This window comes from Lepisosteus oculatus, chromosome 14, assembly GCF_040954835.1.
Source record: "Lepisosteus oculatus isolate fLepOcu1 chromosome 14, fLepOcu1.hap2, whole genome shotgun sequence".
NCBI classification, from domain to species: Eukaryota; Metazoa; Chordata; class Actinopteri; order Semionotiformes; family Lepisosteidae; genus Lepisosteus; species Lepisosteus oculatus.
In genome coordinates, this window is record NC_090709.1 from 18,922,994 (window position 1) to 18,930,746 (window position 7,753).

At 52.4% G+C, this 7,753-nt stretch overlaps 1 protein-coding gene, 9 non-coding genes and 3 pseudogenes across 10 annotated transcripts in view; all 13 read left to right on the forward strand.

Annotated features, from left to right (window-relative positions):
- Window positions 1-7,753, forward strand: part of LOC138242514 (zinc finger protein 135-like) — a 446,217-nt gene that overhangs the window by 195,086 nt on the left and 243,378 nt on the right. The window lies entirely within an intron of this gene.
- Window positions 103-221, forward strand: LOC138245045 (5S ribosomal RNA). The gene has a single exon (XR_011193661.1). It is a non-coding gene; the product is annotated as a 5S ribosomal RNA (ribosomal RNA).
- Window positions 759-876, forward strand: LOC138219197 (5S ribosomal RNA; annotated as a pseudogene).
- LOC138244000 (5S ribosomal RNA) lies at window positions 1,414-1,532 on the forward strand. Its single transcript, XR_011192614.1, has one exon. It is a non-coding gene; the product is annotated as a 5S ribosomal RNA (ribosomal RNA).
- LOC138216922 (5S ribosomal RNA) lies at window positions 2,070-2,188 on the forward strand. The gene has a single exon (XR_011180635.1). It is a non-coding gene; the product is annotated as a 5S ribosomal RNA (ribosomal RNA).
- LOC138216260 (5S ribosomal RNA) lies at window positions 2,726-2,844 on the forward strand. The gene has a single exon (XR_011179972.1). It is a non-coding gene; the product is annotated as a 5S ribosomal RNA (ribosomal RNA).
- LOC138217894 (5S ribosomal RNA) lies at window positions 3,382-3,500 on the forward strand (annotated as a pseudogene).
- LOC138244001 (5S ribosomal RNA) lies at window positions 4,038-4,156 on the forward strand. The gene has a single exon (XR_011192615.1). It is a non-coding gene; the product is annotated as a 5S ribosomal RNA (ribosomal RNA).
- LOC138245004 (5S ribosomal RNA) lies at window positions 4,694-4,812 on the forward strand. The gene has a single exon (XR_011193621.1). It is a non-coding gene; the product is annotated as a 5S ribosomal RNA (ribosomal RNA).
- On the forward strand, window positions 5,350-5,468 carry LOC138217895 (5S ribosomal RNA; annotated as a pseudogene).
- LOC138244002 (5S ribosomal RNA) lies at window positions 6,006-6,124 on the forward strand. The gene has a single exon (XR_011192616.1). It is a non-coding gene; the product is annotated as a 5S ribosomal RNA (ribosomal RNA).
- Window positions 6,662-6,780, forward strand: LOC138217348 (5S ribosomal RNA). The gene has a single exon (XR_011181060.1). It is a non-coding gene; the product is annotated as a 5S ribosomal RNA (ribosomal RNA).
- Window positions 7,318-7,436, forward strand: LOC138216246 (5S ribosomal RNA). Its single transcript, XR_011179958.1, has one exon. It is a non-coding gene; the product is annotated as a 5S ribosomal RNA (ribosomal RNA).

The window sequence follows — 7,753 nt, forward strand, 5'->3', positions numbered from 1 at the left end:
ACGTGGGAAGAAGAGAAAAACGCAAGGGAAAAAAAGCAGCGTCGTAAAAGAGGTGACGGAGCTGTCCTCTCAATAAGAAGGGTGCCAGCGAGCCTTGCTCTCGCTTACGGCCACACCCCCTTGAGCACGCCTGATCTCGTCTGATCTCGGAAGCTAAACAGGGATGGGCCTGGTTAGTACTTGGATGGGAGACCGCCTGGGAGTACCAGGTGCTGTAAGCTTTTAAGCGCAGGAGGCGCCCTATCCCCGCTCGCTCGCTCATTCCCCTGTTCACACGTGCAGTGCGGCTTGTCCGTCTGTTTATTTGTCAGCTTTGGCGAGACACGGGTGCTTGTGTATTAGCGTGAGCGTTTTTTATTCTGATCAGGAACAGTTTAACAAGTCCGCAAAGGATCGAGGAAAGGTTTATCGCCAGCTGAAAAGAGACACAGCGCTTCGGCTGTGGAGACTTGTTCGGCTGGCGTTCGGAGAGTCGCGTTTTTCAGAATTGTATTGAGATCGTTTTCAACAGAGCTCAGATGTCAAAGCACAGCAGCAGCTCTCCACAGCGATCCTCTATAGCGCCCTTTCTCCCGCAGCTCCGTCCTCATTGGAAGGAAGCAAGAGTGAAAGGCTGAAGTGAAATAGAGCGGGGATGAAGGCAGTGAAGAGAGAGAACGTGGGAAGAAGAGAAAAACGCAAGGGAAAAAAAGCAGCGTTGTAAAAGAGGTGATGGAGCTGTCCTCTCAATAAGAAGGGTGCCAGCGAGCCTTGCTCTTCCTTGCGGCCACACCCCCTTGAGCACGCCTGATCTCGTCTGATCTCGGAAGCTAAATAGGGATGGGCCTGGTTAGACTTGGATGGGAGACCGCCTGGGAATACCAGATGCTGTAAGCTTTTAAGCGCAGGAGGCGCCCTATCCCCGCTCGCTCGCTCATTCCCCTGTTCACACGTGCAGTGCGGCTTGTCCATCTGTTTATTTGTCAGCTTTGGCGAGACACGGGTGCTTGTGTATTAGCGTGAGCGTTTTTTATTCTAATCAGGAACAGTTTTACAAGTCCGCAAAGGATCGAGGAAAGGTTTATCGCCAGCTGAAAAGAGACACAGCGCTTCGGCTGTGGAGACTTGTTCGGCTGGCGTTCGGAGAGTCGCGTTTTTCAGAATTGTATTGAGATCATTTTCCACAGAGCTCAGATGTCAAAGCACAGCAGCAGCTCTCCACAGCGGTCCTCTATAGCGCCCTTTCTCCCGCAGCTCCGTCCTCATTGGAAGGAAGCAAGAGTGAAAGGCTGAAGTGAAATAGAGCGGGGACGAAGGCAGTGAAGAGAGAGAACGTGGGAAGAAGAGAAAAACGCAAGGGAAAAAAAGCAGCGTCGTAAAAGAGGTGACGGAGCTGTCCTCTCAATAAGAAGGGTGCCAGCGAGCCTTGCTCTCGCTTACGGCCACACCCCCTTGAGCACGCCTGATCTCGTCTGATCTCGGAAGCTAAACAGGGATGGGCCTGGTTAGTACTTGGATGGGAGACCGCCTGGGAATACCAGGTGCTGTAAGCTTTTAAGCGCAGGAGGCGCCCTATCCCCGCTCGCTCGCTCATTCCCCTGTTCACACGTGCAGTGCGGCTTGTCCGTCTGTTTATTTGTCAGCTTTGGCGAGACACGGGTGCTTGTGTATTAGCGTGAGCGTTTTTTATTCTGATCAGGAACAGTTTTACAAGTCCGCAAAGGATCGAGGAAAGGTTTATCGCCAGCTGAAAAGAGACACAGCGCTTCGGCTGTGGAGACTTGTTCGGCTGGCGTTCGGAGAGTCGCGTTTTTCAGAATTGTATTGCGATCGTTTTCCACAGAGCTCAGATGTCAAAGCACAGCAGCAGCTCTCCACAGCGATCCTCTATAGCGCCCTTTCTCCCGCAGCTCCGTCCTCATTGGAAGGAAGCAAGAGTGAAAGGCTGAAGTGAAATAGAGCGGGGACGAAGGCAGTGAAGAGAGAGAACGTGGGAAGAAGAGAAAAACGCAAGGGAAAAAAAGCAGCGTCGTAAAAGAGGTGACGGAGCTGTCCTCTCAATAAGAAGGGTGCCAGCGAGTCTTGCTCTCGCTTGCGGCCACACCCCCTTGAGCACGCCTGATCTCGTCTGATCTCGGAAGCTAAACAGGGATGGGCCTGGTTAGTACTTGGATGGGAGACCGCCTGTGAATACCAGGTGCTGTAAGCTTTTAAGCGCAGGAGGCGCCCTATCCCCGCTCGCTCGCTCATTCCCCTGTTCACACGTGCAGTGCGGCTTGTCCGTCTGTTTATTTGTCAGCTTTGGCGAGACACGGGTGCTTGTGTATTAGCGTGAGCGTTTTTTATTCTGATCAGGAACAGTTTTACAAGTCCGCAAAGGATCGAGGATAGGTTTATCGCCAGCTGAAAAGAGACACAGCGCTTCGGCTGTGGAGACTTGTTCGGCTGGCGTTCGGAGAGTCGCGTTTTTCAGAATTGTATTGAGATCGTTTTCCACAGAGCTCAGATGTCAAAGCACAGCAGCAGCTCTCCACAGCGATTTTCTATAGCGCCCTTTCTCCCGCAGCTCCGTCCTCATTGGAAGGAAGCAAGAGTGAAAGGCTGAAGTGAAATAGAGCGGGGACGAAGGCAGTGAAGAGAGAGAACGTGGGAAGAAGAGAAAAACGCAAGGGAAAAAAAGCAGCGTCGTAAAAGAGGTGACGGAGCTGTCCTCTCAATAAGAAGGGTGCCAGCGAGCCTTGCTCTTGCTTACGGCCACACCCCCTTGAGCACGCCTGATCTCGTCTGGTCTCGGAAGCTAAACAGGGATGGGCCTGGTTAGTACTTGGATGGGAGACCGCCTGGGAATACCAGGTGCTGTAAGCTTTTAAGCGCAGGAGGCGCCCTATCCCCGCTCGCTCGCTCATTCCCCTGTTCACACGTGCAGTGCGGCTTGTCCGTCTGTTTATTTGTCAGCTTTGGCGAGACACGGGTGCTTGTGTATTAGCGTGAGCGTTTTTTATTCTGATCAGGAACAGTTTTACAAGTCCGCAAAGGATTGAGGAAAGGTTTATCGCCAGCTGAAAAGAGACACAGCGCTTCGGCTGTGGAGACTTGTTCGGCTGGCGTTCGGAGAGTCGCGTTTTTCAGAATTGTATTGAGATCGTTTTCCACAGAGCTCAGATGTCAAAGCACAGCAGCAGCTCTCCACAGCGATCCTCTATAGCGCCCTTTCTCCCGCAGCTCCGTCCTCATTGGAAGGAAGCAAGAGTGAAAGGCTGAAGTGAAATAGAGCGGGGACGAAGGCAGTGAAGAGAGAGAACGTGGGAAGAAGAGAAAAACGCAAGGGAAAAAAAGCAGCGTCGTAAAAGAGGTGACGGAGCTGTCCTCTCAATAAGAAGGGTGACAGCGAGCCTTGCTCTCGCTTATGGCCACACCCCCTTGAGCACGCCTGATCTCGTCTGATCTCGGAAGCTAAACAGGGATGGGCCTGGTTAGTACTTGGATGGGAGACCGCCTGTGAATACCAGGTGCTGTACGCTTTTAAGCGCAGGAGGCGCCCTATCCCCGCTCGCTCGCTCATTCCCCTGTTCACACGTGCAGTGCGGCTTGTCCGTCTGTTTATTTGTCAGCTTTGGCGAGACACGGGTGCTTGTGTATTAGCGTGAGCGTTTTTTATTCTGATCAGGAACAGTTTTACAAGTCAGCAAAGGATCGAGGAAAGGTTTATCGCCAGCTGAAAAGAGACACAGCGCTTCGGCTGTGGAGACTTGTTCGGCTGGCGTTCGGAGAGTCGCGTTTTTCAGAATTGTATTGAGATCGTTTTCCACAGAGCTCAGATGTCAAAGCACAGCAGCAGCTCTCCACAGCGATTTTCTATAGCGCCCTTTCTCCCGCAGCTCCGTCCTCATTGGAAGGAAGCAAGAGTGAAAGGCTGAAGTGAAATAGAGCGGGGACGAAGGCAGTGAAGAGAGAGAACGTGGGAAGAAGAGAAAAACGCAAGGGAAAAAAAGCAGCGTCGTAAAAGAGGTGACGGAGCTGTCCTCTCAATAAGAAGGGTGTCAGCGAGCCTTGCTCTTGCTTACGGCCACACCCCCTTGAGCACGCCTGATCTCGTCTGATCTCGGAAGCTAAACAGGGATGGGCCTGGTTAGTACTTGGATGGGAGACCGCCTGGGAATACCAGGTGCTGTAAGCTTTTAAGCACAGGAGGCGCCCTATCCCCGCTCGCTCGCTCATTCCCCTGTTCACACGTGCAGTGCGGCTTGTCCGTCTGTTTATTTGTCAGCTTTGGCGAGACACGGGTGCTTGTGTATTAGCGTGAGCGTTTTTTATTCTGATCATGAACAGTTTAACAAGTCCGCAAAGGATCGAGGAAAGGTTTATCGCCAGCTGAAAAGAGACACAGCGCTTCGGCTGGGGAGACTTGTTCGGCTGGCGTTCGGAGAGTCGCGTTTTTCAGAATTGTATTGAGATCGTTTTCAACAGAGCTCAGATGTCAAAGCACAGCAGCAGCTCTCCACAGCGATCCTCTATAGTGCCCTTTCTCCCGCAGCTCCGTCCTCATTGGAAGGAAGCAAGAGTGAAAGGCTGAAGTGAAATAGAGCGGGGACGAAGGCAGTGAAGAGAGAGAACGTGGGAAGAAGAGAAAAACGCAAGGGAAAAAGAGCAGCGTCGTAAAAGAGGTGACGGAGCTGTCCTCTCAATAAGAAGGGTGCCAGCGAGCCTTGCTCTCGCTTACGGCCACACCCCCTTGAGCACGCCTGATCTCGTCTGATCTCGGAAGCTAAACAGGGATGGGCCTGGTAAGTACTTGGATGGGAGACCGCCTGGGAATACCAGGTGCTGTAAGCTTTTAAGCGCAGGAGGCGCCCTATCCCCGCTCGCTCGCTCATTCCCCTGTTCACACGTGCAGTGCGGCTTGTCCGTCTGTTTATTTGTCAGCTTTGGCGAGACACGGGTGCTTGTGTATTAGCGTGAGCGTTTTTTATTCTGATCAGGAACAGTTTAACAAGTCCGCAAAGGATCGAGGAAAGGTTTATCGCCAGCTGAAAAGAGACACAGCGCTTCGGCTGTGGAGACTTGTTCGGCTGGCGTTCGGAGAGTCGCGTTTTTCAGAATTGTATTGAGATCGTTTTCCACAGAGCTCAGATGTCAAAGCACAGCAGCAGCTCTCCACAGCGATCCTCTATAGCGCCCTTTCTCCCGCAGCTCCGTCCTCATTGGAAGGAAGCAAGAGTGAAAGGCTGAAGTGAAATAGAGCGGGGACGAAGGCAGTGAAGAGAGAGAACGTGGGAAGAAGAGAAAAACGCAAGGGAAAAAAAGCAGCGTCGTAAAAGAGGTGACGGAGCTGTCCTCTCAATAAGAAGGGTGACAGCGAGCCTTGCTCTCGCTTATGGCCACACCCCCTTGAGCACGCCTGATCTCGTCTGATCTCGGAAGCTAAACAGGGATGGGCCTGGTTAGTACTTGGATGGGAGACCGCCTGTGAATACCAGGTGCTGTACGCTTTTAAGCACAGGAGGCGCCCTATCCCCGCTCGCTCGCTCATTCCCCTGTTCACACGTGCAGTGCGGCTTGTCCGTCTGTTTATTTGTCAGCTTTGGCGAGACACGGGTGCTTGTGTATTAGCGTGAGCGTTTTTTATTCTGATCATGAACAGTTTAACAAGTCCGCAAAGGATCGAGGATAGGTCTATCGCCAGCTGAAAAGAGACACAGCGCTTCGGCTGGGGAGACTTGTTCGGCTGGCGTTCGGAGAGTCGCGTTTTTCAGAATTGTATTGAGATCGTTTTCAACAGAGCTCAGATGTCAAAGCACAGCAGCAGCTCTCCACAGCGATCCTCTATAGCGCCCTTTCTCCCGCAGCTCCATCCTCATTGGAAGGAAGCAAGAGTGAAAGGCTGAAGTGAAATAGAGCGGGGACGAAGGCAGTGAAGAGAGAGAACGTGGGAAGAAGAGAAAAACGCAAGGGAAAAAGAGCAGCGTCGTAAAAGAGGTGACGGAGCTGTCCTCTCAATAAGAAGGGTGCCAGCGAGCCTTGCTCTCGCTTACGGCCACACCCCCTTGAGCACGCCTGATCTCGTCTGATCTCGGAAGCTAAACAGGGATGGGCCTGGTTAGTACTTGGATGGGAGACCGCCTGGGAATACCAGGTGCTGTAAGCTTTTAAGCGCAGGAGGCGCCCTATCCCCGCTCGCTCGCTCATCCCCCTGTTCACACGTGCAGTGCGGCTTGTCCGTCTGTTTATTTGTCAGCTTTGGCGAGACACGGGTGCTTGTGTATTAGCGTGAGCGTTTTTTATTCTGATCAGGAACAGTTTTACAAGTCCGCAAAGGATCGAGGAAAGGTTTATCGCCAGCTGAAAAGAGACACAGCGCTTCGGCTGTGGAGACTTGTTCGGCTGGCGTTCGGAGAGTCGCGTTTTTCAGAATTGTATTGAGATCGTTTTCCACAGAGCTCAGATGTCAAAGCACAGCAGCAGCTCTCCACAGCGATCCTCTATAGCGCCCTTTCTCCCGCAGCTCCGTCCTCATTGGAAGGAAGCAAGAGTGAAAGGCTGAAGTGAAATAGAGCGGGGACGAAGGCAGTGAAGAGAGAGAACGTGGGAAGAAGAGAAAAACGCAAGGGAAAAAAAGCAGCGTCGTAAAAGAGGTGACGGAGCTGTCCTCTCAATAAGAAGGGTGCCAGCGAGCCTTGCTCTCTCTTACAGCCACACCCCCTTGAGCACGCCTGATCTCATCTGATTTCGGAAGCTAAACAGGGATGGGCCTGGTTAGTACTTGGATGGGAGACCGCCTGGGAATACCAGGTGCTGTAAGCTTTTAAGCGCAGGAGGCGCCCTATCCCCGCTCGCTCGCTCATTCCCCTGTTCACACGTGCAGTGCGGCTTGTCCGTCTGTTTATTTGTCAGCTTTGGCGAGACACGGGTGCTTGTGTATTAGCGTGAGCGTTTTTTATTCTGATCAGGAACAGTTTTACAAGTCCGCAAAGGATCGAGGAAAGGTTTATCGCCAGCTGAAAAGAGACACAGCGCTTCGGCTGTGGAGACATGTTCGGCTGGCGTTCGGAGAGTCGCGTTTTTCAGAATTGTATTGAGATCGTTTTCCACAGAGCTCAGATGTCAAAGCACAGCAGCAGCTCTCCACAGCGATCCTCTATAGCGCCCTTTCTCCCGCAGCTCCGTCCTCATTGGAAGGAAGCAAGAGTGAAAGGCTGAAGTGAAATAGAGCGGGGACGAAGGCAGTGAAGAGAGAGAACGTGGGAAGAAGAGAAAAACGCAAGGGAAAAAAAGCAGCGTCGTAAAAGAGGTGACGGAGCTGTCCTCTCAATAAGAAGGGTGCCAGCTAGCCTTGCTCTCGCTTATGGCCACACCCCCTTGAGCACGCCTGATCTCGTCTGATCTCGGAAGCTAAACGGGGATGGGCCTGGTTAGTACTTGGATGGGAGACCGCCTGGGAATACCAGGTGCTGTAAGCTTTTAAGCGCAGGAGGCGCCCTATCCCCGCTCGCTCGCTCATTCCCCTGTTCACACGTGCAGTGCGGCTTGTCCGTCTGTTTATTTGTCAGCTTTGGCGAGACACGGGTGCTTGTGTATTAGAGTGAGCGTTTTTTAATTCTGATCAGGAACAGTTTTACAAGTCCGCAAAGGATCGAGGAAAGGTTTATCGCCAGCTGAAAAGAGACACAGCGCTTCGGCTGTGGAGACTTGTTCGGCTGGCGTTCGGAGAGTCGCGTTTTTCAGAATTGTATTGAGATCGTTTTCCACAGAGCTCAGATGTCAAAGCACAGCAGCA